Genomic DNA, 14,088 nt, shown 5'->3' with positions numbered 1-14,088 from the left:
AAGCAAAGCAAAAATGTCTCCAAGTGTAAAAATCACCCCTCAAGAGATGCCGCTGCTGTTGTGATAGTGTTTATTCCAACAGTAAACAAATCAAGATTCTCTGTGTGGGAAGCCCTAATTGAAATAGTCCAATATATCATTCCAAATGTTGTAAAGGTCACATAATCTGCACTTTTCTCTATCTTATCATGAGCCCTGTGCGGTGGCACTATGTACAATACTAAACAGCTTTTCAAGGCATTTTCTTGATTCCCTGATTGACCTTTGTTGAATCATTATCCATTGTTTTTGCTTCCTCAGCCACACCACCGATTCTTTGACAGCTCTTAAATTTAATAGGTCAAAAGCAGTGGAACAGCTAGAAACGTAGAAACAAGTCAACCATTGGAGGTTGATTTTTTGCTCAAACTGCATAAAATACTGTAATATCCATGTTACAACTGACACAGTCTCTGGCATGTTATCAATAGGAATGATAACTACTTGTAATTTTGTATTGTGACCTTATGCACATACATATTGTTTATATTATAAAACTGCAATTCTTAGCACAAGAGCCACTTAAAGGGGTACTTTACACATCAATGTCTGCTTACGAGTCTTGGGGAGTGCTACAACTTGTGTGAAAAAGGTTGTACAAAGGCTTTCACAGTTATTCAGCAAGGTATGCAATTTGCCTCCAGTGATGTCACTTGAGTCAGTGTCAGGTGGGTCTGAAGAATACAAAATGAGTTGAAAATGATGAAAAATCTGGAGGTGTGGAGTTAACAAGTAGTGAGGTTACTGGACCACTGTACCACTCCTCATCTGAGCTTGAGGCTACATTAGCTGCTACTAGCTAACACACCAGTATCTCTGACTGAACTGGCCAAATTGCATTGTGGTGAATGTCGGCAGCAGACTTTGAAAAGGAGGAAGAATTTGCAGTATAAGAAAGATGTCTCTGGTTCTGCTGCATTGATTTTAAACCTTTTTCTGAACCATCTATTGCAAGTCTGACAATATTATAGTATATAGAAGTGCAATGCTGTAAATCAGTGGAGAAATCATTTAATGGAAATTTTATGGAGCTTTCATTCATATCTTCTGACCTTCATCAGCTTCAAACCATGTTGCTCATTTATCAGGAAGACCATCCCTGCAAAGTGGCAGGTTACTAGTTCCCCCCAACACAACATATGTATGTATATATATATGTATGTATATGTATACATATACATACATATATGTATGTATGTGTGTGTGTGTGTGTGTGTGTGTGTGTGTATGTGTGTGTGTATTTTTATATATAGTCTTTTGTATAAAATGTACATATATGTGGTCAACTTCTTGTTTTATTATTTTGTATTTTCCATTGCCTATTTCTTTCCACCTTCTATTACTATTTCTATTGATGCTGCCTGTAACACCTCATTTCCCCAGATAATTAATCCCCAGGGATTAATAAAGTTTATCTTATTTTATTTTATATGATCACTTGTTATTCTGTTATTCTCTACAGAGGTTCTAACAACTGATCCATCTCCATGACAATTTACCATACTCTATCTGTTGATGAAGGTCATGAGAAAATTCCAGTAAGTGGATCTTGTGCTTAGAAGTTTAATAACAATTAAGAATGAAACTTCAAGATGAAGGTTGTATATGCTTTGGAGTTTCTCTTGTGTAGTATATTTCCTAAAAGGCAGATATGGCTCCTACTTTGAGGCTGAGAGTCTTGCATTTGGCTTCCAGAGAACCAGCCTTCGGTCGGGAACAGGTTTTATCCAAAGCGGAGACTTTCTGAGGCTCTGCAGACCAGTCATGTTGTCGTCCCGCTGTCTTGTCACTCCCTGCTCGCTTGCTCCATGTTCTTGAGTCCACTTGAGAGACACATAGAGAAGTGAAATGACTGAAATTTAATGTGGCAACCCACATCATTCCACAATAAAAAACAAAACAAAACGTGTCAATGGATTGCAAAGACCAAACTGCCTTTCACAGGGAGTGATAATTTGAAGTGTATGTGTTTTTGCAGTTTTCTTACTATTTGGTGTTGACATACAGGAGATGTAATGCAAACGACTGTGTTCTTCCCCTCTGAGACTGAGTTATAGCACAATTTTCCCAACGTTCTTGAGTTCCATCTATGCTTTTACGATCTGGAGAAGCAGGAAAATGAAAGGACCTCAAACTGACCCTAACACACCCATACACGCTACCCCCGCAACTCAGAGAGAGAAAACCCAGAGGCAACACGAGTGTGGCCTATGAATAATGCAAAGGATGACAGTGCATCCATTCTGCACCCGTAACCCCATTCCTCTAACTTCTGTGGGCTATACATCTTTTCTGAAAACCGGCCCTGACCATGTGGCGTGTAGACAGGGCATCATCACATGCTCCGGGAAGCACACCCAAAAATGTAATGTTGCCGGTCAAGATATTGACACAGGATATGTCTTGCCCCCTTAGGCATCAGAATGAATGAAGTGCCCAGTGAAAGAAAAGTTTAAAGATGAAAACACAAACAGCTGTGGCATGGCGCAGAAAATAAAATGTGTAATGAGTGCAGAGAGAGCAGTTTAATAATTAAAAAGTGTTGAGTTGCAGTTTTTTGTGAGACAGCCCATGTAACAGGGAAAGCAGGCAGGTAAGACTCTGAAACTGCTTCCAGCAGTGACATCACATTTTTTCAGTCCTTTTAGCTGCGACATCCACTGCCAGTACTGTATAAGTCTGCTCGCTGCCGATAAGGTGCAGTAGATATACTGTACACTCTCTATGGAGTCTTATGGCTCCATTCAGGTTACCCTTGCTGCTACACCTCAATAATAAAGAGATACTGCTGTTCAAAATTTTGGGAATAAGTCTAACTTGCTTTTTTGTGCAGCATTAGATGCAAAGATCGATACCACTCTCATGTTTTGGGGAAACAAGGAAGCAAGGGGCTGGACCCAAATGCAGACTAGAAAGTCGGAGGAGGTACAGTTCAAATGATTTATTGACAAAAAAAAGGCAATTAACAAAAGGCTTACGGGAAGGTGAGGCAGACAACAGGTAAAATCCAAAGAAATCAGTCCAAACAGGCAAACAAATTCAAAAAGAGAGGAGAATCCAGAAGTCCAAACACAAGCGAAGGTCCGGGGAAAAACAATGCAAAAGTTCAGAAAACTGGAAAACACCAGAAGGGACTGGGAAGGAAAGGAAAGGACTGGAACTCTGAACACACAAGATACAAGGACAAACTGGTGCAGATTGAGCAGAAACGCAGACTTAAATACACTATGGAGGGACAGGTGAAACAAATCAACAATCACTAAGGCAAGTAAAGCAGAAGATGACACGTGAGGAAAACTTTCAATATGAATATGTTGTGGCTTCAAAGTAAGTGTCCACATAATTATTGCTATCGATCTTCTCATTTAACTCTCGGCAAAAAAGCAAGTAGCTGTATTTCCCAAAAGAAAATTATTTGTTTTAGATGGCATAATTGGAGTAATTGGTTACCTTTAAGAAGACCAGACCTGCAGTGTAACATCCATTTCTGTCCCGGTGGCACTAGTATGTTGTGTTAGTTACTGTTTATATCACCCTGAAGACAGCCTGCCACCAAAAATTAAACTGGAAACTCCTCAGTGACATAAAGCAAATTATGCCACTGAGCCCTCACATAACCTTGATCTTGTCCCAGCTTACGTATCAAGAGACCTTGAGAGTGATTTTAAACAATCCTTCTCAGGGTCTCTTGGTAATCGTGCAAAGTCAGTCTATCTTTAGGTCCTGCAACCCGCTGTTAATACGTAGCAGTTGCTAACTTGAGGTTTTATACAGGAGTGTTTGAAGTCTGTGGAGGATGAGTGAACGTGTTTGTTCTTGATTTAAATCTGCAGTTGGACCGTGAGCACCAGTTATTTTAAACAGTGTGAATGTACACTAGCAGATGTATGGTGGGTGGGCGTGGTTCTATTAACAATGCATGAGGTATAAATCAAAAGGTGAGAGGGAGAGTGAAACAAATGAAACTTTCCACCCTCTAAGACCACCTTGGCACCGCATTCAGTTTGCTGTTACGCCTCAGGAAATGTGATCTTATCTACAATAGCTTAGGAATATGCGGCCCATTGAGAGGAATATTCAGATCAATTGGCATGGGCACTTTAGCTTTTCACTTCTGAACGAGGTGATGAAATTCATACCTGGGCCAATATTGGAAGTGTGCTGCCTGCGCCTGAAATTGCTCCGGGTAAGGAAGGCAGCCTCATCTGCATTCCCCTTCTGCCATCCCGCCTTTGTGTTTGAGGGGCTCGGTCCTCTGAATGACAATAATCCCAAAGTATCGCTGCGGCGCCGGGTGTCTGAATCATCAGCCTTGCTGTTAACACCCTGAGTGGGTGCTATTTCCTCGACCTTGCACCTGCAAGACTTTGATAGAGGGCCTCTGCAGTGACCCAAACCACTCCTTCCACCATTGTGCATGCTGTGGTCCAACATGGCTGGTCGGGGTGTCCTGTAACCGTCATTACTTTTGGCTGGTTTGCTATCTGCAGAGGATCTGCGGCAGGATGAAACACCAAGGCGAACAAACAAGGTGGACCTGTACAAAGTGGGCTGACCTGCTCTTCCTCCCTCTAGTTCCACAAGGGAAATGGAAAGTAACTTGTCCAAAAACACAGCAGAGCTAATGGACCTCACAGGCACCTCAAGATGGATACAAGACCGGTAGGAAGGCTGTGAGGACAGCTTCATTAATGAGCCAGCTATCACACCCTGCTGTCTGTCGCCCTCTGTGTGGCTCAGTCTACATTGTACAGCTTGTGCTTTCCTCTTCCCTCGATCGCTCACTGCCAATCCATCAGCTGGTGAGAAGGCCTGTCTGAACTCATTTGCTGACACAATGGCGGGATTCTGTCTGCACACGTCTGGTCGGGGGACTGACACTCTCATTGTGCTGGTGGGTATGGCTGAGGCTCTTCGGCCAAAAGTCTCTGGTAGTGTTCTTGGAGGGGATACCTTCACATGCTGAGCTGGAGTGGATGGATACTCAGGGTCCTGCGAGATGGAGCGTGATTGCAAAACCTTCCGGGCTGCGATGGATACGGAGGAAAATGGTGCCTCTGGACTGATTCCAACCACATTTGGGACACTTGCAGTCCTGGACAGGTTGGAAACTCCACTATCTGCAGTCTTAGAGTAGGCAGTGTGTGTTATTGCTCTAAGGGACACACTCTGCTTCTCCTCTTGCCCCCACCACACACCCCATGACAGGACATTCCTGTGCAGTGAAGCAGTAATATCCTTACTTGAGGCCTATGAAAAGACAAAGAAAAGAAAAAAGCCGTGCTCAAAGTGTGCAATTGACTCCTCTGCAAACTGAAAGATTCTGTAACTCAAATGAAACCAAGAAAGACCGCAAATACAAAGTTATTAGCTGCTGTGATGTGGTTGGGGGGACTTATTATATGCTCTCCTGCTCCACTTGTTTCTTGATCTGTCGCTGTTGCCATGACAATGCGCAGCTTGATGGGCAGCACTTGGGGACAAATTATCCATGACATTCAAAATGAACAAACCAGTTTTGTCTTTTGAAGAAAAAAAAGTCTCTGCTCTATTTTTATTTTTCAATTCAGTAAAAAAAAAAATTAAACAAACCTTGAACACACAGTAGCTTGAATTATACATACATACTTTACTGCTGCTTTTCTACACTGGGTACCTTGCTGGTTAACATTTTTCTTTTTCTTTAACATCTTTCTCAAACAGCTCCAAAGAACGCAAATATCAGGAGAGTTTCACACAAATATAATTTGGCTTAATGAGAAATTTTGTCTCCTGCTTGAATGCAAACTAATGGAAATCTGAAGACATGACCCAATTAGATCAGAGATCAAACATCATACGATTACAGTATTTTGCTACATATTCAGACATGGGGTTTTTGCAGATTATGTATTTTTAGTTGAATAATGATGACAGTGAAAAAGACTTCTGGCTCAAATATCCATTATTACGACCTTTTTAAAATGCATTTTGTTCAACAAGCATCCTCAGAAAATGTAAAAATTACATTTTTATTTCACTGACTGTCTGCCTCCCTCAGGCAAAATCATTTGCATCTTCAAGTAACAAATAGCAGAGCTGCACAGCAACCGATCACAACGTGCAGCAGTGTATCCTCCAAGTATGTACAGAGACAGTGTATAGTAACTTTCCAGGTCATAAGACCTTGGGTAAACAGGTAAGAACACCCAGAGCTGTTTACCTCATTGATACTAGGTGTAGATCTACTTGGGAATCTCCAACTGTGGAAACCCACTGACATCTTCTATGTTTTTCAACAGAAAACGAAGTATATTGTACTTTAGAGCTTAGCAGCTTCTGATTTTAACGAGGCTGCACGCACCATACATGACATAAAAGGGAAGTGCACTTCAAAGACACTCTCCTCAACTTGAAACACAATTATCAGACTTACCTACTCATCACAAAAGTGTGGCTATCTTGTCACTGAAAATAGCCTTTCTGCTAATGCTTCAATATCGCATTATTCACTTCACGTTATCGTTCCATCATTTATTCCATGCTTAGAGCCATGTTCATTCCCACCTATCAGCAGCCAAAAGAAAAATCTCTCTCTCTCAGCCTCTCTGCTCCTCGGCTCAGCTGACGATGACTCTCCTCACATGGTTATCTGCCTTGCTTGCCTGGCACATTCTGGATAACACCAAACAATAGCTTAAATGTTTAGGCCTATTGTTTCTGAAGACATAGGAAGGGGCTTATCGACTCATTCTGTTCACCACTCAGTGTAATTCGTTTTTTAAATCATGATACACCAAGTGCCCTGCTCTCAATTCAGCTGGTTTAAAGCCCAATGTAGCTATTACAGTCAATAAAACTGAGATTATAACAAATGGAGGCAGAATTTACACTTTAAAATTAACTTGTCAAGGATGCAAAGCATTCATTCTGCGTCTCACAATGTCACAGTGAGACCTTGCAAATTGAAGTCATGTCGCTGGCCTGTTAAGATGTTTGCATGAATGGTACAGTGCATATAATACAAGAAAAGTAATTATGTTTACCCCGTGTGCTCCACTTTGTGGTGAGCCACATGGGACGGGAATGCAGGCTTGAACAACAACACTGAAATAGAAGTTTATACATTCAGTTTCACCCCATTTTTCCTTTGATTTATTTTTGCCCAGCCAGCAAGTGTAATTGGAGGAACAGCATTCTTATAATGTTGGACTCTGGAAAAGAGGGTTGGATCAGAGTTTGTGTGAGAGAGAGGGAGTGTGAGCAGGAGCGCCGAAGGACACATGGTTCAAAGTAGGGAGTTAAGCAAAATATCTGCACCGACAAACACTGAAACAATGAAGACAGATGGTGACGGGTCTTTCACCTAAAGACCGATATTTGTTTTCATCAAACAGCATGTATATTATCTTTCCCTTTTGTCGTTTTTAATCGTCACTGTTGTTCTTTATTTTAGTCATGTTTGTAATGTTTTTTTTTTTGTCTATGTCTGATTTCTATGACTGTATTAAAACGTTGTATTATGTGTTTAATTCCTTTAGAGTCTAACCGGGGACAAGGTTATGCAAATGAGCTACAATTAAAAGTCCTATACACATTGCATGGGTTACCTTTTATTCAAATGTAACAGCATCTACTGATATCGTCCCTGTTATAAATAAATGAATGAACTGTAGAATGTACAGTGTATGAAAGAAAATGCAAATTAATGCTGTTATATGGGTAACTGTGCACGTATTGTATGTGCGTAGAGTGTAGGTTTGTCTATATTGATGGACAAAATGTGCACATGGATAACAAATTCAAGGACAAACCTGAATAAAATGAGTGGGGAAACATCATGAATGCAGATGCTTCCGACAGGGAATGAGGACTCACTGTATTGTCTGAATATGAAAATGATGTGAATCAGCAGCTACTGTATGGCCTTCAATGTCGCCAGATCTCAATCCAGCTGAAAATGTTTGGGTGTGAAACAGCCCTCGACACCCCCATCACCATCAAAACAGAGAAGGGAGGAATATCTGTCTCTGAAAAGATTTCGGGGTCTTGAAGGGTGTATGCCAAGGAGCACTGAAGCAGTTCTGGAGCCTTTTCGTGGCCCCAACCTTAATAACAACATAAAATATATTGGTTTTTACTTGAATTTTTCAACCCTGTCTATATACAGTATTGTATGTACAGTAAACGTCCCCTTTCTTTCCTCTTTATTCCACTTTATAACCTCTGCTTAAAAAAAAACTTAATTAAGTAAGTAAGTCTAGTGATTTTCCCGTTAAGTCCCATTAAAAGGCCAAAATCAAAGACCAAAGCCTGATACATCTTTTTCCTCTGTCCAAAAATAACTAAAACACATCCCTGAGCCACACTGTTGCACTGACATGTTCCTTCATAAGGATGATTGTGGGCACTGTGGTTTGTTCAGTCCGTCTCTTTTTTCTATTTAAGGAAAATACTTTTTTTTTTTATCAGTGGTGGGAATAAATGGCCTTGGGGCTGAGAGGCACACACAGGCTAGGGAACCGGGAAAGTGTCAAGAAACAGATGAATTGTTGCTTTTGAGTCTTTTCATGGGATTTGTGACATGAAAATACAGCCGACCTTATACAAGCACACCTTATGCACCGACCGGCAGGTCTGTGAGAGCAAAATGTGTAAGAGAGGAATATAGAAGCAGAGTGTGTGTTTGTGAGAGGGATAGAGCGACAGCACACAGAGGGCGAACCGGGTTTGTACTTGGCTGATGTGCCCATATGCTTATTGTTGCATGCATGGAAACCAGTGATTGAGTAAACCTTTGTGCTCCTGACAGTGCCAGGAACAGAGAGGGAGGCGATGGGACCTACAGCTGGTTAGGAAGCAGACAGGCTGTGCAGAGCTGTGGGTATCTGAGAGATAAACCCATCAGCACAGCCAGTGTTGAAATGAGGCTCGCTGAGGGAGCCCAGGGACAAAATGCTGGTATTCAAATGTGTCATATGTGCTGGTGTTAGCTGAGGTTATTTTTGTCATGGACTAGTCTTATTATCCTGGCCTTTTACTTTGTGCTCAGACTGTCTTTCATATCTCTGCTCACTGTCCTTTGTATGCCCAATTCAAGTGTTTTTAATGGAAAGGCAGCTAACCCACAAGAGCCACCTAGAAACTTGAAATTGCACCGTGAGGAGGAATATTGACCTCAGTGCCGCTGATGGATGACGACTTCCCGAACATACGTTTACTGGTAAGTGAACTGCGGATTATAATGATGACATGAACGCTCCTTCTCATATTTTGCAGCCCTTGCGGACTGGGTTTCCGTATTGGACAAATTTGTCAGGCTGAGTCAAGCGTGCTGTAATGGCCCTGACTGCAGGTCAGTGGAATGTGGTCACATGGGCCATAATCTGTTTAAATTCACAGTAGGAAAACATACCAGCGGCCTCCAGAGTGATTTGAAGATATTCCACACCTGAGACAGCAAGAACAAACTACAAATGTTTTCCCTTTAGCAACTAGTATCTACTAGTGCTGATAAGTATGCTTGATTTAGTAAATTATGGCGGTAATGCCTGTGAACATGATATCTAAAACTAGAAGAGCACTCAGAGAGCGCAGACCTCCACTAGGGCGAATAGTCTTCTCTTCTATGATATGCAAATTTGCACGGTCAATATCATTGCTTCCACACTTCAAATGTTTTTCCTGAATATCTTTGATGGAGTTTATTGCAGATAATTCATCAAGAGGGTAACTGCATGGCATGTGTGCCTTTACTTTACATAGCCACACCTTAGTTTGAGAAAAAAGCGTTGTTAGAATTGTGGCTGTGATGTGACAGTCGAGCTCCCTGACGACTGCTGTCTGTATGAAGTCTGAGCAGCCACATGAGTGGCTGTGCATTGTGATATGGAGTCGCTTTATTTCTACAATTGGCTATATTTCGTCAAATCTAAACTTTACTACCATCTACTGGATTTTGAGATGTATGGCATTTATTCCGCCAGGGCCAAATGTCATATCTTGCAATGTATCCTCCCCGTTCCAACATTAATGTGTGTATTTTTTTTAAATGCATAAATTTAGGTTTTACATACAGTTACTGTTAAATGCGGTTGAAAAAGAAGCATAATTCTGAAATCTACTGTCCAACCCTTACTGTACATGTACTGGAGCCTCCTTACCTGATAAAGCCAAGCGTCACGGCCAAGGCGTCAACTGTTGCTCCTCTCTTTTAAGCAGATGTGTCTGCTTCCTTCAGCAGAGGTCACAGTGCGAACCCTCCTGCACACACGGCGTAAAAGACATGCAGTCTCCAAGTAGCCGTGGTCTTTTCTCAAGGCCCAGTGGAAACTCCTCTCAGCTGACTGGGGATCAAGGAGCAAAGCACAACTCATCTACTGAGTCAATATGTTTACACAAATGGCCCTTTGAGCTTATGTTAACCGCCTGAGAGTTAGCAGCTGAATTATGCTCTGCAAATAAAAAGAGAAGGCGAGCCTGCGTCGTTGGTAGAACTTTAACTGTGATGACTCAGGTGGACACATTTCAGTGGATCTTTATTTTTCTCAGTTAATCCATTCCCTAAACACGCCTCTGGTTTAGTTATGCTGGTTAAAAAACACCCACCAGGGATCTCTGGAGCTTCCAGCACTACTCTAGGCCATATCCATGTGAGTTTAGTCCTCCAGACAGGCAGCGGGGAGTGTGGCTGTCTACCGTTCTTCTCTCCCCCTCTGTCCCCAGAGCCCAGGCTCAGGTAGCAGAACAGGTGACTGGCTCTCAGGTTTCAGGACTTGCATAATAGGTCCCCACTGCACAAGTTATTAATGGAGTCAGAGGCTCCCAACAGCTCCTGCAGTTGCCTTACTGACGCAGCAAAGACAAAAAATATATATAGAGACAGATAAAATAAAAATGAGGCTGTTTGTTCCAGCGTTGACTCTTTCCAGTGCTTCCACAAACCATACGTTCCAGAGATGTTTTCCCAAAGCTTCTTTGAAAAGACACATACATCTTCTTCGAATAGGCAGACCAGGATGTGGACAAAAGAACAGGGAGAGTAAAGGCAAAACTATAAATAAATGTCTAGATATGGTACAGCACAGAAAGTGCTGAATATTCAAGTTATTGTTTCTCCCCTTTATGAAACCCAGCCAGAGCAGGGTAGCATTAAAAAAATCACAGTAAAGCACAGTTAGTTTACACTTTCTTGATGATGAATCGCCCAGTTACTCAACTAAAACAGCAAAAACACTGAGGTATATTTCACTCTTGTCACCACTCATGACCCAGTGGTTACGCTGATGTGAATACTGAATGAAGCAAGGTGATGATCAATGACTTATATCTCCAGCTATTAATCGGAGGCATGTGCTGCTACACTTCTAAATAGTTGTAAATATGGGTAGACGCGGTCATCATTTTATCTTAATACAGAGTAGATGGGATCATTTTATATCATGAACAGCAAGCTGTTTTCTTTTATGGTGCCTTTTGTCTTTATAACATAGACTGTTAAAGCTTCTCGCTCTCCATGCTGGTTGATCATCATGCGGTAGCCTCAAACGAGAATGAAGTAGGTAACGTTATCAGCACTTGTTTCCTCACCTGGCAATCACGGATACACATATTGAACAATTCATTTACTTTGATTTTGTTTAAACTTTGATTTACTTTCTGTCATTCGACTTATCGATTAGCTGATGAGGCATTGATGCGTTACATGTGAAATTACTGTTGCATTAGAGCAGCGTTGACCCATTTAGATTTGTAGGTATATTTCACTGTAATGAAAAATGACTTACTCAACAATTCTGTCATCGGGAAATTGCTTGAAAGCTTTTCTTGGTTCATCGGTTCTTTTAATCACCCAGCTTTGAAAAAGAAAACTGTGCATGACCGGTGTGGCTGTCGTATCCAGCTTCAGTGCATCAAGCTGAGCCGAGCTGAGAAGTGTTTTTAAGCCTTGTACCTCTTCCCACCTCAACCTTTTAAACCTTTCTTTTGTATTCCCATTTGAAATTTCGCTATGGGTGGACGCCCCCGACAAGATCTCTTGAAATAAACACAAAAAAGTTGCAGCTTCACACAAATATTCCAGTTTGAGAGCTCTGAGAAAGTACCTGAGAAAAAACTGTGAAATGGGGTTTTCTCACTGTGCCTCAAGATATGCGTAGGGGAGTTTATTCTGAGCTAATCCTATTAAAATTCTCATGTTGTACAGTATGTCCACCCTCTTCCAGCAATGTCACTTTTCATTTGATTGCCACTGTTTCAAGTTTCTTGGGGATTTGTGCAATCAATAGTGCTTGAAAGCCAACTTTTTTCATTAGACAAAATCTAAGCAATTTCTCTTTCCTCTTCTAAAGGATCCCTTTGCCCACATCAGAATCATCATGGGTATACTGTACTTTAGCTCTCCTCAGTGCTGCTATGTTAGTTTTTCACAATAGCATGGTTGGATTAATCATTCAAAAGTGCTTTCGCCAGTGCTTAGAAGAATTTTAATAATTCAAATCTTGATCATAAGGTCCGTACAAAAGAAACTCCAGCTTCATCCAATAGCAGAAGGTCAGCATCTAATCACTGGAATGTAACCTATTTTCTTACCTCCAGTACTTCTCTTCGATGGGGATAAAAGTTGTAGGTACCTTTGTAACCTGAGCATGCCCAATGAGCCCACATGAAAAACATTTACAGTGACCCCATGGCTTTTAAAAGATTTATCCATGCAATAAAGACTTCCTACAAGCTGCCTGCTTTGTGAGAATTCAACATTTTTAGTAAATTACATTTCAAACCAGGACCTTCCCTCAAACTTCATCATATTTCTGCACTGGTAAAATAAATATTTTATAAACATAATGAATCATAATGAATCAAGAGCAGGAGCCCAGACAAAAGTGTGAATATGCCTTGTTAGATTAGATAGAGTCCAAACCAAATAAAATGAAAACTAAGTTCAGCCATCCCACAAAAAAAAAAAAGTAAGCTGCTTACTCTTATTCTTTATTTTGACTCCCATCAGCTACAGCTAAGGTGGCAGCTACTCTTCCTGGGGTTCACACGCAACAAAACATAAAATATCAAATACATTCAGGATAACACCCCAAAAATCAAGCTGTTCCACTTAGTGCTCCCCCTAGAGGCCTGGTGCACTTCTGTTGTTCTGTCGGGAAATCCAGTGTTATTCTGTTACATTTGCATTTATTTCATTTGCAGCAAGTGTCCGTTGTATTTGTTTCATTTTCATGTGTTTTTAAATTGGCATTGTTTCTGCTAATGGAAATGTTTTGGGCTTTTGCAGCACGTTTGACCTTGTCAGCCACCGTAGGTTTCACATTTGTGGCTTAAAAACAGAGAAGAATGCAAAAGTCCAAAAGGACCATTTTGCATTTTCATTTGACTGCTAACAGGATTCTTCATTTACAAAAAGCAGTGGGTGGTCAATACTAAGCAAAAGGCTTAAATGCACCAATCAGAGGACGTTATTATATCTAAAAGGTTTCAAGTTTGTCTTGTATAACCTAATTGTGGCTTGTTTTTCTCATGAAAATAAATGTGCAGTTCTGTTGGCTTGGCTTGTTTTTTTTTTCAGTGTCATTTGGGTGTCATCACCATCATCATCATGACCCTACATAGCCTGCATTCAGGTTCTATGCAAAATGTCTCATTTGCATTTTCCTTTTTCAGGTTTAAGTAGTACATTTTCTGCTAATATGAAAATGAATGCAAAACCTAAGTTGATTTTACATTCAATTCCATCATGGTTATGGCAGAATGAGTTGTGCACTGGAGATGTTCTCCTTCAGTGGCTCTCAGAGTATTTTCCTAAGGCAGAGGGCTGAATAGTGATTAGATGTAGGTTTCTCCAATTTCTTGTATCAACTCCAAAATCTTAATTCTCTTTATTTCTAGGGGGCAGGATTGAGGCGTGAGGGGGACAAAAAGGTCCCATATACTAAAAAAGAGAACTTTCAAGTTAGTCCACTATAACAGAGGTCCACATTCTGACTTCACATTTCTATAAATTACACTTAACAAGATGTTTGAATGAAATTAAATATCATTAAATGGGTATTTGACAGT

Source organism: Chelmon rostratus, chromosome 11, assembly GCF_017976325.1.
Source record: "Chelmon rostratus isolate fCheRos1 chromosome 11, fCheRos1.pri, whole genome shotgun sequence".
NCBI lineage: Eukaryota > Metazoa > Chordata > Actinopteri > Chaetodontiformes > Chaetodontidae > Chelmon > Chelmon rostratus.
The sequence above is the reverse complement of the archived record's forward strand: the minus strand, read 5'-3'. Positions refer to the sequence as shown.